Source organism: Hippocampus guttulatus, chromosome 21 (genome assembly GCF_054856545.1).
Source record: "Hippocampus guttulatus isolate MCC_2025c chromosome 21, RoL_Hgut_1.0, whole genome shotgun sequence".
NCBI classification, from domain to species: domain Eukaryota; kingdom Metazoa; phylum Chordata; class Actinopteri; order Syngnathiformes; family Syngnathidae; genus Hippocampus; species Hippocampus guttulatus.
The window spans coordinates 7,753,976-7,771,832 of NC_141281.1; the positions used below are offsets into that span (position 1 = coordinate 7,753,976).

Here is a 17,857-nt window from a genome sequence, read left to right on the forward strand (position 1 = left end):
CTCAACTGCTGCAACCACATGACAAATATTTTGCTTAGCAAAAAGTATCAGGAAGGTTTGAAAACACCTATATTGTTATTTGTATCAAATTATTGTCACATCATTTGATTCATAACGACAATTGAGGTGTCTGCTGCTGTTTGATCGCAAAATGGCCGCCACATCCCGGCACTTGAGATTGCAGATCACTCCCGAGCGGACTCTTAAGACGCTCGGTTGCATTGTTGGTGTTCGGTTTCATGAAAAAGCATCTGAAGCAATAGAAGTTGAACAAATACTGACTTTAGTTTCTTTTTTTTTTTGGTCTTCTTTAAGGCGACTCAGCTGGTTAGTGGGGCTGCGCCAGGCCAGCAGCCACTGGTGTGACCATCATGGCCCAACATTTGGAAAGTTTCGGTAAGCATCCCGTTCCTCACAAATATCTTTGGAATGTTTCTCAAAGCCCGCGAGAGAGAGATGTTGTAGTCAAAATGGGTCCTGGATATTAGAAATGTTCCTGGCACTGTGGATAGTTTTCCTCTGGTGGGGTTTTTGAGCTATTTTAAACCAGACAAATAAACTTCCTGGAATAGCACAAAATGAAGGGAAACACTTAATGAAGTAGTTGAGCTTCTTCTTCTTCTTCCTCTTCAAAAGTGGGACGAGATAAACAGCGTTTCATTTATGAGGAGCTTTCAGCGTGGCCTCCTGCAGACTTCTCGTTGTTTTGCCTACCATGTGCAGAGTGTGAGGTCTCCCACACATTCAAGCTGCCTTCCCTCTCTTATTTAAAAAAAATAAATAAATAATTCTCCTGTTCGGTCCAATTGCCAGTCACGACCTAAAGTGTATTCCCCATGAATACCAACGTTTGAGTGCAAAGTCTCGGAATGCAATTAGAATTACAAATGGCGACGATCTGATTAGCTGGAACACCTTTTTACTGGAACAAGCGGACCTCCGTTAATAAGGTCAGCCATGAAGCCCGCGGCATGCTTGGCACACATTTTGACGTTTGTGGACTACTTGCATGCAGTTAAAATGCAGCGATAGGGCTTGTGGGCTTCTCTCGGGTCACAGTGAGGGGGGGCAGAGAGCTGACACAAGAGAGTCCACACCGGGCTGCGGTTGAGGGGGATGCGCCAGGTCTTCAATGGCGGTGAAGATTAATTTCAGACTGTTTACGAACAACTTCAGACCGGAGTCCAGGCTGAAGGATCAGCCCATTGTTTGGGCTTCCTTTTCAGACTTGGCCTTGGTGAGTGTCGTATTGTTGTTTGCTATTTTCAAATCTAGCAGACATCCTTCCAATAAGGTACAGAATGCACGTATGAGGAATCTGCGCACGAGTACTGCAACGGCATTTCATTTCTGAGGCGCTTTCAGTGCTGATGGCAATTTTTTTTTTTTTTAAACAGCTTCTTTTAAACAGTTTAACCATGGTGAAGGTCTACTTTGGGCTGTTTTCCAATACTTGGAATAGTCCTAGTAAAGGGGCATGCAGCCCATTGTTTAGGCTTCCTTTTCAGCCTTAGCCTTGGTGAGTTTCGTATTCTTGTTTGCTATTTTCAAATCTAGCAGCCGTCCTCCCAATAAGGTCTTAGCGCAGTGTTATGCCAGTAAGCGGTTTGAACGGGGCCTCTTGTGCTGCGTTGTGATCACCGCACGACGGAGTTGACGACGCAGCTCGGCTTTGCGTTGAATGCGACGCTGGACGAATCATAATAATGATGATAATCCCAAGAAAATAAAAATAAAAATCTGCGTTCCGTCCCAGTAATGAAATTTGAAAGAAAGCCCTGGGGAGATTAAGGATCCCCTCTACACCAGCAGATGTTTGTAAAATGAAAGCGATAGGCGGGCACTCGGTGTCATTTTAAGACAGAGTCAGAATGTCCGCATTGTCTTTAAGCGCACAATGCAGTCGACCGCTTTCTACATTGGAAACGCATTAGCCGCCTCACTTTTATCTCGCCGCCACACTCTCCGACGGACCTTCGGGAGCCCAATGGGATTATTACCAAAAGTCTGGATCACCAGTCGGTGACCAAAGCGCACGTTTCCCAAACCATCGCTACTCATGTTTACAATCTGAGCTTTTGTCACATTTTCATCTTTTTGATCTAAAACCCCAAAGAGAGCAATTGACCTTGGCCATCCGATACCTTCGGGGGGGGGGGGGGGGGGGGTGACTGAAGTGTTTTTCCAAACAGACACTTTTGAACTTTGATAAAAAACATCAGCGGCAGCGGCAGCAAGGTGAGACGTGAAATTGCCTGAAGATGTGCAGATGGAATCTCGGCCTCACTTTCTGTACTAACCCAACAACTCGTTAAGGAGCTCCACTTTCTTCGGTCCGAGCTGTCACATCTGATAACGGTCACGACATCCAAACGGCGAGCCGGTGATTGCTCCCTGCCAAACCGGGCCGCTTTCCAAGCGACCCTTTGCCATTTCGAGCCGGGGAAAACACGATTCGCAACTCGTCGATATGACCTCCTCGGCATCGATAATGACTCTCTGCAAAACGGCAGCAACGTTTTGCCCAAAGACAAAACGGGCCTTAATGACAGCGGCACAAATGAGACCGGCGCGGCGGCTTCCTGCGTAAAATGCCGAGCGAATGCATTAGCGCCTTGCTGACAGACGAGTCTTAATTGTTTCCTCTGGCAAATGGAAATTCACACGGGAGATCAAAAAAAAACGGGCCCGGCAGCAGCAGCGGCGCTTTTTGATGCAACGGTGACGATGACCTTGCTGCAGTGCGCCGCGCCGCAGGATCCTGAAGAGTTTATCTTGACACACTCCCGGAGAGCGACTCTCAGGTGTGGCGCTGATAGACCAATTCATTTAAGTCGGTCACGATCCAGGGGGCTCGCGAGGCAGCCGCCTTGATGAATCCCGATTGTTCTTCTGCCCTGTCTGGCTGTTTGCGCTCCTCCGGGCGAGAGACGTCGCTCTGCCAATAGCCCGCAGACTGTTAACACGCCACAAGCACTTTTCTGTTTGCGAGCGCCGCCGCCGCCGTCGTCGTCCCCCAAAGACTGCTGCTGTTCTTCTTTCCATTTTCAAGTACGTCTGCGTGGACAAGTAGATCAAGCAGATATCGCGTCGTTTATGCATGCGTTCAAATCGATGATTTATTTGTTTTTTTGGGCGGCGTTCGACGAGATGGTGTGACCGAGTGGAGACATTCTCGAGGGGCTCGCCTTCAAATGAAGGACAAACTCTTGTCAATCCACTCTAGCCTTCTTCTGTTTGGCCTCGTTCGCATCAGATGGGGATCAAGTATTACCTCGCAAAGGTTTCAGGGTTTATTATGTATTTGTTTGTTTCTAAAAGGCTATTCACTCAAAAGCTGTTTTCGACACATTCAGGTGCAATGTGGGCTGCTGAAGCCATGTGGCTTATCTTAGTCTGTGGATCAAAAGCGGCGATAAAAACCTTCACAACTTGAATTAAAGCACCATGACTCATTTAAGGGTAGCCGTTCTCAGAGCGGATTTCGGAACCTCTTTTATATGCGTCTCATGGTTGTGAAAATACGGTCGCTTTTGACATTCGGCTAGCTGTTAGCTATGTGGCCCAACTTAATTTCAAAACCAACAGCCGTGATCAAATTCTTTTTTGGGGATTTTGGAACAAATTGGTTCGTTTGAAATAAAATAAAAAAACAAGGACACCAAAGTCCACACTCAGGGTGAATGCTCTGACGTGTCCGTCCGTCATCAAAGCGAAGTGGGCAGGTATCTCCCGCCAAAAATGGAGCCGCTGCTTCAACTTCTCGCCATTACTTTGGAGACATGATTGTTGCAAATTATGTTCTATACGTCGACGAAAGAAAGCTTCTTTGTTGTGTTCTGGCACAGTCATTAGACATAACGGGCCTCGCCGTATTTTTTTTCTCCCGTTGTGAGAGATGATTGCGCTCGATCCATGCGATGGCCATCGTGTACATCGGTGCGGGGGCGCGGTTGTGTGTTTTTTTCCCCCGCTGTCACGACAGGGCCTGGCATTTAATGACGCGACGTCACATTTGCGGCTCAGCCACAAAAGTAAACAGACCCAACAGTTTAACTCCACAAAAGGATTTCATTTATCGAAAGTGAGTCCCTTTTGTCGACCTTATAAGGGAGTGTGAGAGCGAGGGAACAGTCGCACGGCGCCTGAAAAAAAAAAAAGTGGGAAAAGTGTGACGAAAGGCATCATTTTAGAACTCAGTTTTAATGTTGTCATTCAAATTCACACCTTCCAGTCCATCCCGATCCAATTCATCTCAATGTACGATCAAGGGAGAAACGAATGGCGTGAGCTTGATGTAGTTGGGTGGCACGACTGTAAACCAATACAGCGATCCGTGGCTGAATTGTTCCACCCCAGGTCATGACCGAAGATGCCGTCCCTGCACTGTGTCAAAATGTTTTCCGCAGGCTTCCTGAAATTCTTCTCACCAGTTACCAGCTGCACCCCCCCCATCAATTGGACTTGGAATTAGAGCCTTTTTAAAATGCAATGACTTCCCAACAGATGAGGCCTGCCTCGGAAGAATGGAAGTGTAGAACATTCAATAACGGAGAGAAATGATCTTATCAACTCCTTTGGCACTGGGAGCGTTGTGATGACATTTTGTACCTTAACGCCCCACCCCCCCCATTCCTCCCCCCTAGTCAAGATGTGCAATTTCCCTCCCAAATCTTGCGCTTGGAGCTATTTGATGAATACAAAAACATGCGCCAGGAACGAGAGTGTTATTGCCCGAAGCAAATGGGAGATAAAATCTGCGCTGTAAGTTAAAATGCAGACGCTTAAGGTTGAATCGTAATAATGTGTCCCTCTGTGCGTGCGTGCGTGTGGCATGCCCGTGTGTTCACAACAACAAAAAAAAGTGTTCCTAATTTTGACCGGCGAATGAAAGCGAGGTGGGTCGATTGGGGCTGGGGGGGAGGACAATGTAGGAGGACACTGAAGGGATGTGTTCATTTACAAAAGGCTGCAGGAAGAGTTAATTAAGCGAGCTGCAGCCACGGCGAGAAAGTGCTGAGTTCTGGAGACACAAAATATTTATTCATCAGCCCATTAATGTTTAATTCGCCCACACTTTTTTTTTCCCTACACTGTTTTTAAAAGGGAGGCAGAGCGGTGGAAAGCTTTGAACATTTGACCTTATATGTAAAAAGGGGAGGGTGAGTCTGAGGCGCCTTAGGGATTGTCTTTAATCATTAAGTATAAGGGGTAATAAAACGACCCTTAACGTTCTACACATGAGGACAAAATGGTTGCTATCCTTTTCACAATAGTCAATGAGAAGGCTTCATACCTTAATGTACGAGTAATAGGACTGTGTGTGTATATATATATATATACAGTATATATGTATACTGTATATACGGTATATACAGTATATATAAACAAATGGGCAGCACAGTGGTCAACTTGTTAGCACTTCCGTCACACAATACAGAGGTCCAGGGTTTGATTCTGTGCTCCGGCCTTCCTGTGTGAATTTTGCATGTTCTTCCCATGCCTGCATGGGTTTTCTGTGGGTATTCCAGTTTCCTTGGGAATTCCAAAAAACATGCATGGTTGGATGAACAAAACACTCTAAATTGTCCCTTGGTGTGACCGTGAGGTTGAATGGTTGTTTGTCTATGCATGCCTTGCGATTGACTGGCAACCAGTTAAGGGTGTACCCCGCCCTACTGCATGAAGTCAGCTGGGATGGGCTCCAGCACGTGCATGGCTCGGGTAATGGATGGATTTCAATTATTCACGATACCATGTGCTGGGTGTAGCAAAGCAGCCCCAGAACATAACCGATGAAATCAAGCGTTGCTTTGAAAAAAAGAAAAAAAAAATCAAACATAGTTTCAAGATTCCTTTTGTCGCATGCAGCAAAATGGCCCCAGTCCTAAAATAATGAAATTAGGCATTGCTTTTATCTTGTCGTGACAGAAAATCTCCAAACACACTGAATACAAAATAACGCCCCCCCCCCAAACAAAATATATACTCTGTGTATATATATATATATATATATATATATATATATATATACACAAATTAATCTGTGGCTCGAACCAACACAATGGTAGCCTCAAAATATTTTTTGAAGACGTTACTGCAGTCAATTTCTCGTAAGGGAAAACTGCCCCAGACTCCATGTTTCACCTTCTCCCGCAGATGTTTGACAGAATCCAGTTCAGGGGCTCAAAGAAAGCCACTACAGAGTAGTTCAATGTTTGGTCCCTAGCCATTCTCGAGTCCTTTGTCTTTTTTTTTCTTTTTTTTTCTTTTCAATCTGTGACCGGTTTCTGCAATTAATCATTCTGACAATTGGGCTCATCTGACACCAGAATGTCGAGATTTCATTGCAAACGACAGCCTGTGCCGGGATGCTGCAAAAAAAAAACACGGATTGTTAAAATGAGCAATTCCTTTCTTTGTGGCGTCCAACATAAGCATTCAAAAAAAACAAAAACAAAAAAACCCTGGCTTGTTTCTTTCCCTCAAGATTTCCTTGTAAACTGGAAGGAATCCACATGCAACATAACAACACAGGGCCATTCTTTCACATTCCAGTCATTTCTCGTTATTCCATTTTTTTTTTAAACCAAAAACAACCAAAACAGGTGACCTTGTCCCGAATGATCAATAATTGCCAGAAACAAACGAACAGCAAGACGAGTCGCGTCGGAAGCGAGCACGCCGGGGCGTCGGCATAAAACACTTTGCAGGTGCTCCTTAAATCCCGTGTGACATCTCGACTGATGGAGCGAGGAGGTGCAAGTCGCCGGCTTGATTTGTCTGCCGACTAATTACATGGCAACAAACGAGTTGCCCATCATGAGAATATATTGTCTGCTTTTATCTCAGAAACTCATCAAGTCGAGCCAATTAAAAGCGGCGTCGGCGCCGAGCGCCGCTCTCATTCAGTTAATTCATGATTGCCAATTAAAATAGAATAGCGTGCAAAGTTGTAAAGCTGTCAGGAGGGCCGGGCTAAATTACCCTTTTCCACTTTGAATGATGGACGTGCTCATCGCTCTCCGTTATCTTATTTATTTTGCCGAGAGGAAGGGAGGAGGGTTTAAAGAGTGGCTTGTAAGGAGCGGAGGCTGCTGCTTCAAGAAAAGACTCCAGATCTGCTTTTGTGACGTGTTTTTTTTTTCTTCAACAAAAGAAACAATTCGCATTAGAAAGTACAAGTAATCGTACCAGCATAATCTATTTTGAGCAAAAGTCCCGTGGATAGGGCATCTTTCCTCCCACTTTGAAACCAGAGTAACTTCTATATGTGGCTTCTATTCTTGGCTTTAATTGCCTTTCTTTGCATCTTGGCATGTTTGCTTCTCCTTCCCTGTGCCGAATGCAGCCAGATTAGGGCTGGGCGATACATCAATATCAATATGGATCGCGCTGGACACGTGATTGAAATCCATAGAAAGTGTTCAATTAAAAAAATAAATAAATAAAAATCAGAAAGCAAACCCCCACCGCGGCATTATGCGCATTGTAGGCAGCGCGCAGCCGCCTCCAAACACGAAGAAGAAGCCAAGAACCAACCAAGCATCCAAATCAATGAAAAAGCAGCAGCCGAAACGAAGACGCGCGCGGACTCGCATGCGTGTGCGGCATGCTCGTGATAAACGAGAGAGTGCCGCGATTTCATCCCTCCCTGAAATTGCGCTACTGTTGTATTTTATGACAATACTTAACTTTATTATTTCATACACACCTGGGGATGAATAAGTGAGGCGTGCAGTATCTGTTGACAGAACACGAGTGATTACATACCACCAGGTATTGACACAATTTTTAGCTGCATGGTGGACTTCACTTTTTCCATATTTAGAAAAAAGATTTCATAGTTCAGAATTTTCCAGCACCAACCTTAGTTTGGCCTTTAAAAAAAAAAAAAAATTAGCATTAGCATGAGGTCACCAGCGACACAACATGCCTGATTGACTGCCCCTTGCACAGTAAACTAGCCTAAATGAACTGCGTCCATCTTATGAGTCACGCCGTTACAGCTTGATCAATTAAATACAGTATAACATGATGGGTAAACGTCCTAACCATTAAAAAAATAAAAAATTGGAATGCCCGTTCTTTTTAATATCCGGAAGGGTGTTAATCCGAATTTTCTGGGCAGCACATTACAAGCAGCCAACATCCACCATGCAGTGATCAATTCCACTCCCAGATGACTCTTGTTTCCAAATCACTCAGTACGTGACCGTGCTTCTCCTTCTACCGCTAACCACTGCAATAATAATCTCACGACGCCCACCTACAGGCCATGACCGGCTGCTGTTGCGCACTATCCCCCTCACTAGCGCTCCCTACAGGCCCCCGCTATCAATACCACCCCCACCAGACAGTTTCCCCCTTCAAACTGTCACTGGCAGATGCCCCCACAATAGTGAAACATTCCATCATGTCCTCTATTGTGTTTGTCAAGCTCTCGATTTTACTTCATATAAGAGCTTTGGCCACATATATTTGTCCAATATAAGCTTGTGGGGGGCGGGAGGGGGCGTGGGGGGAGAAAAGTAAATACTGGCAGTCTGGACACGGCGCTTTAAAGGGCCATTTAAATGTCCGTGCAGACGAGTTAAAGCGACAGCAACTTGTCCCGCCCGCGTCTTTCGCCCCATTAGCCGCCCTTGCTGGGCTATTGATGGCCTAATTAAAATGTGTCAACCTGAAATATGTCACTTTTTTTGCATCAAGGCACAAATGGATGGCACACATTAATTTTCCCTTTCTCAGAGAGACCCTCTTTTTTATTTATTTATTTATTTTAATGTCGCTCGCTACTACACTGGCTTGTGTCTACAGCGGCGCCCCCTCCGCCCCTCGCACTCATCAAACAATATGTCAAGCAGCCCTGACATCATTGGAGAAGGGTGATGACCGTTTTCTTCGAGCCGGGGCTGCTCAAAATGTCGTTGCTCTTGAATTTAATATGCCCAGCAGACGACACTGAGCTCAGTTTTGTAATTTGTTTTTGTTTTTTTTTTAAATACAGATGACCTCTCTTGAAGTCTGTGCTTGTACGCTGAGAGCCCCTTGGAGTGATTTCGCTTGTGACATGAGCAGGCTTTTCAGGTTACCCTGCCATGAAAATACCGTATTGGCCCGAATATAAGATGGTTCTGATTGTAAGACGACCCCCCTCTTTTTCAAGACTCAAGTTTGAAAAAAGACCTTTTGAACACCAAAAAAGTTTTATACAGAAAATAATTACAGTACATCTGAAACAAATGATTCTAACAATATATTTGAGAGAAAAAGCATGTTATTTTGCCTCATTCAAATTTTAATATCTGAAAATTTAAATATGTAAACTAAAGTGCAATCACATTCGTAAATGAATGGCTTCTGGTTTTTGAAATGTCAATTGCATCATAACTTCTCCTCAGCTGCCGGTTAACCTGGCCGATCTTCGACCCACATTTCTCCAGATTGTATTTTCTTCTCTTTTCTTTCTTACCGCTATTTTTTATTTTTATTCTTTGTGACAGGAGTTCGCTTTGGCCTGGGGAGTCAAGTTCAACATTCGCTTCAATGATATCTGGCGCCATCTAGCATCGTGAATGGGTGTAACGTCTAGACCCCAAATATAAGACGACCCCAACTTTTTCAGTCTTATTTCAATGCAAAAAACACCGTCTTATATTCGGGCCAATACGGTACTAGAGAAAGATTGGAATTCAAATATGTTTCTGTTCATTGAGGGATACTTGATACAAATGTTCCCCAATATACTTAGTCACTGGACTCTGAGATAATGTTGCGGTAAAAGCCAACTTTGGGCATTTCTAAAGTACGCCACGAGCAGATTTGCTTCAATCTGTGTGAAGTCTTATATATATTTTTTGCCTTAGGGAATCCTGCTTTGGCCCTCTGCTGTTCCATTATGCACAAATTGGCGGTTCTACAAAGAAATCCAGCATGATCTCTTATCCGTCCGACCTCCGAGTGAATCAACCTGCAGCCATTTGCCCACTTTGACGCTTTTCTGAGCTGCCTCCCCCGGGATCATGTCTATGTGAAGGCAAAACAACCTCCAGCTCCAGAGGTGTCACCGCGCTTAAAGTTTCCTTCAGAAAGTGACGTGTTTCCCTTCGGTCTCCAGCAGCAACTTTGCTTGTCGTCCTCAGGAGACGCGCAACCCGGGGGTCATGGCGCTTGACAACAGATTAAAAGCGCGCGTCACTAATGTTCACCCAGCCAGGGAATCAATGGCCCGGCGCAGGAAATGAAAGCTGTGACGGACATGGGCGAGCGCATCAGGTCCTGTCAGCGAGCTTCTATTCAGAGAATGGTCCTCATGCTTGGCAGCTGCCAGGGACCATGAAGAGTGTTGAGTGCGGCGGCGGCGGGGGGTTATTCACGCTGTTCAGCCATGGAACACCCAGGGGGGGTCTCTCTGGAAAGAGTCGACACTCTGCGGCCATCAGCTCCATCAAGTTGTTGCCACTGCGGGCTGAGCTTTGAGCTCGTTCCGCCGCACTAGAGAAGAACTTTTTCCTCATTTCACACGATCAGTCGCAGCGGGAAAAAAAAAGAAGCCAGAAAGGGGAAGTGACAAAAAAAAAGCTTTGATGTGAATTCAAAGACGAGCGAATGTACGGTCGTCGCCATTGATTAATGTTGATTTGCTATTGTAATTGTAGACAATGCGAGCTGACAGTGTATCTGATCAGCATTCATCAAGACACTTTTGAAGTTGGTCTCATCTCAAGCCTTGCATTTATGGCACTCACAGCACACCATTCCCGTTTCTATATTCTACAGCCTCGCAGCAACGCAGAGGATATTTTCAGTCATCGTCTTCCTCTCATAACTTAGCCCTGAATTTGCATCAGAAAAACGCTACTTGTCCTTATCCTCGTCCTCCCTTTTCTTCCCTTCAACAGCATCTCCCGCAACCTGCAAAGTCTGTCATTCACTTTTTATCTTACAACCAATGTCTGACTTTATTTTCACTTTGTCTGCAGGAGAAGTACTTGCGGCAGGGTGGAAACAAAACAACAGCAAACCAGAAAAAAAAAGAAGTTGGTAAGATCTTTTTCTTCTCTTTGTCCTCCAACGACTGACTCGGCAGGCGTGTTTGGCTCATGAGAACGGGATTAAATTCAACTGGCTCCCCGACGTTAATGAGAAACATTGAAATCAAGCCGCATGGCGTGCGGCTCACAGGGTCACTCACACCTTACCGGTTTCATGTCCTTGAGCAAGGCATTAAAGCACAGACCTGTCGTCATATTTGCCAGACTTCTCCTTTCAGATAAGACTAGAAAAACCCAATTTCAAACACGACCTGGGCGAACGTTTTATTTTACTGTGTCTGGTCAACATTCAGCTTCAACGCAACCTGTTTCTGCAGTTGTGTTGAAGTAAAAAAAAAAATCTTAAGCTCATTCACTCCCAAAGACGTTTTTAAACGTCTTTTCAGACTTAGTCCAGAATACCGTATAAAACATCACTCAGACTCCGAACTAACATTGTTATTGTGGGATGAAGCCAAACTTGTACCAGGTTAAGTATACGGACAAATGCTAACTCTGTGGGCAAACTTGATTCACTGTTCTTTTGCAAACTTGGGGGGGGGGGGGTGGCTTCACCTGGCACCTTCACCTGAAGGCTCAGGCTGCCACCCACTTGACACACTTTGCATTTGAATGCGAGCATCAGAAGGCCTGCCAGCGACACCTGCGCCCGCCGGTCGCGCCGTTTGTGCTCACCTGTGTCTCGCCGCGGGAAGCTGAAAGGACAGCTGTTTGTGTGGGGGGTTTTTTTTTTTTTTTTTTGCTCGTTACGCCGAAGCCAACGAGAAATGCGGTGAGATGGCTCGTTGCCGGAAGAATGCGGATCTTGTTGAGAGAGTAATGTGGTGAGCGCATGAAGAGATGGCAGAGACAGTAGGAGGTTGGCGATAACAAGCCCCTTTTTTGCCAACCAGGCAATAGCGAGCGCTTTTGCCGGGCAGGAGTGAATGCAACAGGCGGCAGTTTTCAGCCCCAACTGCCGGAGCGTGTGAGCACACATCTTTGACACAAAGGGGGAGACGACATGTCATGACAAAGCTGATGCCTATGCCTTTTCCTTGTTACCATGCCGCCCCGTCCCGCTCGTCGCCGCGGCTCATCCTGTCCTCATTTTGGGCTTGTTTGCGCGCTCTGTTTGTTGCCTGCTTCCCTTCCTCATTGTGCTGTAGCGCAAGGTGACATTATTTTTCCTGAAAGCGGAAAGAACAGCATCTGGGTTATATGCCGTCAAAGCTCGCTGTCCAAAGCTGGGGAACATTTGCCACCTTTTCGTGGTGGTGGTGGTGGTGGTGGGGGGGGGGGGGTGTGATTGTGGGAAGCCTAATTGAAAAGCGCCGCACCGCAGTTACAACAAATGAAAAGACGACACCTGAATGCCGACGGCGGGAGACACGCAAGCATGAAAAAGGCTTTCAAACTGATTGTGTGTCGAAACGTGAGGGCTTCTTTACGGGAATGCCCATAAGCGCTCGCCCCCTGCGGACCGCAATGGCTGCATCGCAGTCAGCTTCAGTCACATCAGCCTTCACACAAGTTGACTCAAAGTAATTCTGGTTCAAGGACTGAAGTCTCCCAAACAATCAGAAAGTTTTCCAACTGTTCCCCGAGGCGATAGGTTGGCCTCATTACGTTTGTGTCAGACCCCCGCCCCTAAAAGCAAATAGTTTTGCCTAAATAGGCTTGATGCATTCGGACAGCCTTCTCAAGGGCTTGTTGGCGTCGGCAGGCTGCAATCACAGGTCAGGTCGACCGGGTTCTACCGCGCGTACTCCGTCAATCGGGATCTCAATTGGAGCCGTAGGCGGGGCACAAACATCTCACAGGGAAGTCAATTCAAATTGCAAAACGCGGCTTCGGGTTTGAATGGTTTTGGGGTTACTATGTGGGTCTTTGCAAACGTCCAAAAAAAAACGTTAGTAACGCGCGGTATGTGCCAATATTGACGACTCATCAATGACTTTATATGTAGTTTTTATTCTAAAAAGGATTACTCTTCACCATACCAATTTCAAGTCTCGGTACCGAACAAATGTGTTTTTGTAAAGATGAGGGTTCGGGGTCAGGGATGGGACAAATGAATCCAAAAGGGTGTGCTCTCGAACGCAAATCTTGTTATGTGGACTGGGCTATCATCTAAGTCCTTCTACTTCCAGCCTGATCTCACTTCATAGGCAAGCAGCGCTTCTGTCCGCGCCTACGAGTTAATCTCTCTTTAATCTCCACTGACTTCTGATGTGTAAATGGGCCTTGGAAGTTCCAGATGTGCGACTTCAGCAAGTGCACTCAAGAGTTTTGGGCGATGGGAATGATGAGTGGATTTGCGCCAAAGCGCACGCTGCCCCCATGGTTCTTGTACGTTTGATACCTTAGTTAATATTTAAGGTTTGGTTCATATTCTGAAGCAGAAGAAGAAAAAAAAACCGCAATCCAATATCAGTTCGAGCCAGTCATAGAACCCTGCAGGGTTTTCCCTTATGAAATTCTCGGGACATGTGCCGCACTGCATCAACAATTAATATTTCCAATTGATGCACTTAGTAATGTCGGCATTTACCCTGAAAATGCAAAAATGTCATGTCTCCATTTTGCGCAGGGTTATTCAAAGCAGTTGAATGAATACAAAAAGCCCATCCGACTTCATCGTTTGCTTTCTCATCTATAGCGAGTATGTACTGTGGAATGCAGAATAGCAAAAAGAGTGTTGAGAAGAAGAAACTTTCAGAGTATCTTTTGTGGAAGAGGTGGGGGTGGGGTGTGGGGGGGGGCAGGGTTGAGCAGATCCAAGCCCGACGCAGCGTCTGTGCGACGCACAGGCGGCTGAATGCAAGCCGGGCCGGCGCGTCATTAGGATTCGGATCAGGATGCCGCCTCAGTCGACAAAATCCGCAGATGAATGAACGAGTCTGTCTGCACTTTCTCCTTTCAGAAGACACTGTGACGCGTGGAGGGAGGGGGGCCATCAACTGAGGATGACCTCCAAGCTTGTTTACCGTTTGAGCGGAAATGTAGCTTGACGTATAGATGTGACGGATGCTTGGAGTTCATGTGCGGGCAGATTTATCATCCACTCGCCAATACGCAAAAGTCTCCTTCAAATCAGAAATCTGGTGCAATACCTGGATTGACCTGCGAGAGGCCACAGAGAGACTGCTGGAAAAGACGAGCAGTCGGCCAGGAGTGTCCGCACTCGGTCCTCGAGGGCCGCTGTCCAGACGATCTTCAATCTCTCCCTGCTGCAAACAACCTGACCTGATCATTTGAATCCGGTGTGCTGTCCAAACCACCTCAAACGTCTTAGAACAGAACACCCAGATTGACCCGTGGTCTCTCAGAGTCCACCTCGTGACAATCAAAGGTCTGCCCAAACCATCCAAAATCATCTTCAGACATCCAATAATTGCTTCTACCATCCATCCAGTTTTTTTCCGGGGTCAGATCGCAGGGTGGGAGAAGCTTAAGTGGGACAGCATGTTTTTTTTAAAGATTTTGGTTTGTTTTTTTGTCCTCATAATCATCCAGATTATTTTCTTCTTCCAGGATTATTCCTAAAATGTATTCTTGACGGCCAACATTTTTGCTCAATACACTTTCCGACCGCTGCATATCAATGCGGATTAGCAGTTTGTTTATGTAAAGAAAGTGCCAATGTAGGGAACTGCCCACTCTCGTTTTGTCTGAGGGAAGTGGAGTTGATAAAAACCTGTTTGAGTAAATCATCCGGTGGAAGTTGTAAAATGCAAGTCAGAAGAAATCCACGTCGGCCTCGAAAGGGAGCGGCGGGGGTAGCGGCTCTATGAATGCAACGTGCATGTTTTTTGCTTTAGGCCGGCAAAGGACGGCAACCCCCCCCTCCCACCTCCCCCGGGGGCTCCACCTGCGCCCTGATGACCAATCATGATAAGGACGCCGCGATTGATGCGGCCGCTCCCCTGTGATTAGGTGGCGCCTTAGTCCACTTGATCCCCGTGACCCCCTTGGGCTGCAGGAAACAAAATGTCTCAATACCTTGTGTATGGCGAGTCCTCAAAGGGCGTTTCGATGCAAAAAATGACGAGCCTGGGGTGGTTTGATGGTGGCATGGAAGTCTGGTGGTGGCGAGTGCGGTGAAAGGGGCACTCGAGCATCAAGGTCTCCCTCCGTCGAGGCTCCCCGCGACCGCACAGCAGCTCCCGATGATTAAAAGAAAACACAGCGGCGCGCAGAAGGAATTAAAATACAATTACAACTCCACTCCTCGGCGGGAGACGTCTTCGCACAATTACAGAGAGCGAAGATGCATTTGATCCGCCGCTAAACGGAATCCGGTTTGATGATAAATCAGCCACCCGCCGTTGAGAGTCACGGTGTGACGGAAAGGTCGCACGCTCTGAGTCATTACTCCTCCAGTGTTTCAGAAACGGAACGAGCGGAGGGGCAAATTCTATTTACATAAACTTGAAATGAATTGGGTGGGGGCGTGGGGGGGACGGCTGTCATCCTCACTGCTCGCCGTTCCTGACCAAGGCTTTAAAAAGCTGTCATCTGTTATGACAGCTCCTTAAGTGTTTCCTTTATAAAGTCTCACTGAGGGGATCGATAATCCCTTTGGGAGTCGGTCAGCGTGTTACTGAGCAGCCAGATTGGTGAATGGCGGCTCCTGGAAGGATACCGTCATCTGTCCGCTCGCGGGTTATTGATCCGGCGGTACTTACTGATCAGCTTGCGTGTTTGCCGGTTTGTCGAATTGAGCAAAATGCAACCGGAATGTCGGCTGCGCTTGACCACGTGGTCTCGAGATGGTCTTTGAAAGTCTGTCGGTTGCCTTTGCCGCCGCGGAGGATTCTATTTTGGAAGGTGATAGTTTTAGGGTTACGTCGTTTTACGACGGTGCCGGCAGATGAGGTTTCAAGGTGACGAATGTTGCGCAATGCGATATTTTGCTGGCTGTCGTAAGAATATGTGAGCATGTGGCACAATAAAAACAAGCTTAGTTATGACCCTACTCGCATTCGATAATTTTATATTTATGGCCTTTTAGCACCAAGGCATGTTTTGAGAAAGCAGGAGGGAGCCTGAGTACTTGGAGAAATGCATGCAAACTCCGTACAGGACAGTCGGATCCCCGATTCCAACCCCCGAACTTCATAACTGCCACTAATTGCCACCACCTGATCACATTTTGGTTATTTGCGGCGGTCCGTCGTGACGGAGCGAGAGCGTCTACCTCACCGCCGACCTTCTCGTCCTTGGGGGTTATATTTTAATCACTGTATCCCCGCGCGCCAACCTTGCGCCCTGTTTCTCTTGTTAAGCCGAGAACAAAAAGCCCCATCAAGCAGCGTGTCACTGGGGAGCAGATAACCGTTGGCCAGGCGAGCGGAGGTCACAGTCACGATACGTAAGACGGGCAGGGGGCAGGGGGGAGGGGGGAGGGGTGCAAATGGTGCGGAGAAGCCAGACGTTAAATGCCCAGCCAGGAAAACGGGGAGGTGGACACATGGGGGGGTGTGTGGGGGGGGGGGGGGGGGTATCTGGTGATTGATGGGGAGGCGTTGATGAGCTCCCAATTAAATACCCCACCCACCGTGTCCCCCCCCCCCCATCTATCTGCATACAGCCTTTGACTTGCCGTTTGCCCTCGCGCAACCCCCCCCCCCCCCCCCCCCCCCCAACATGACACCGCACCGCTCCGCAAACCGAGTCTTGGGCGACGCCAACTGCTCTTCCCCCGCTGACAGACAGGGGCTGCTCTTTCTGTTAGTTTGGGTCAGCGCTCGCCATTCTCCTGGCAGACAATGGGACTGTTGCTGCAAAATGCAAATCAGACCACGAGAAGGGAAGCAAGCGGTGGGTGACTAATACCTGCGACTAAGTGTGTGCGTGCGTGTGCGTGTGTGTGAAGTCAAACGGAAAAAGAAGTCGTTTTAATTTGGAAGAGAAAAAAAATGCAAGCGCAGGTGATACATTCGGACACTTTTGCATACTTTGTTTGCAGTCAAAACTTTCCATCCGCATGCACTGAATGGTTTATTTGCTCGCATCCAATCCAGGGTGTCGCCTGCTTCTACACTTGGCCTGGTTGTCGAACTTCCCGAAGACATTTGTATATACTGTCTATGGCCGGTCTCCCCCCCTGGCGCACGCACGGACCGTGTGTGCTATTTCAAGGATTTCCCACTCATTTATTAGAGCAATGCATCTGCTGCTAATCAGCTGCTGTCTGTCTGGAGATGCGGCGGGGTTTTGTGGCGCGTTCCGCTCGTTTGGAGCTGCTCATACCCGGCGAGTTTTGGGAACGCGATTCCACGGTGACATTTAAAAATTCAATTAGCGAAGTAGGGAGGCAAACACGTTGAAAACACGCATGCTCTCGTGGAGAGGAGATGCTTCATTGAACATTTTCAAACATAACGCATGGCTTTTGATCAGTACTGATTTGGCGGCGGTCCACCAGACGGCGCCGGTTGGGTGAAAAACCAAAAAGCAAATCAATCCCTGCATATCCTTGGTGCAGCATTTGCCAATTCATTATTAGCTTGCTGCCAACCCATGTTGGAGTGAATTGAAGAGCTTCGTTTCGACAAAAGTCGTGCTTTGCCGCTATCTTGTTTCACATGGAGGCAATTGCAGTGGCGCCTTGAGATGCAAGTGACCCGATTAACTTTTTTGGCTTGTAAGATACGAGCCAAAACCCCTCGTCCAGCTATGAGTCGACTAAACGATTGCTAATGTGAACACACAATGGGAAACTCCATTAACAAATGTGCTAGCGCTAAACAGCATGCACGCATGCAAGAGAGATTATAAAGTCCATTTAGCTAAATGCTAACACACAATGCAAA

The 17,857-nt window shown here is 47.0% G+C and overlaps 1 protein-coding gene across 2 annotated transcripts in view; it reads left to right on the forward strand.

The window, feature by feature from the left end:
* The window catches only part of LOC147186960 (cadherin-7-like), a 109,560-nt gene that overhangs the window by 21,073 nt on the left and 70,630 nt on the right, over nucleotides 1-17,857 (forward strand). For both annotated transcript variants that reach the window (XM_086102504.1, XM_086102505.1), the window contains 2 exons: nucleotides 316-396; nucleotides 10,986-11,046. The gene's annotated coding sequence lies outside the window, so the exon portion shown is untranslated. The remainder of the gene's footprint in view (nucleotides 1-315; nucleotides 397-10,985; nucleotides 11,047-17,857) is intronic.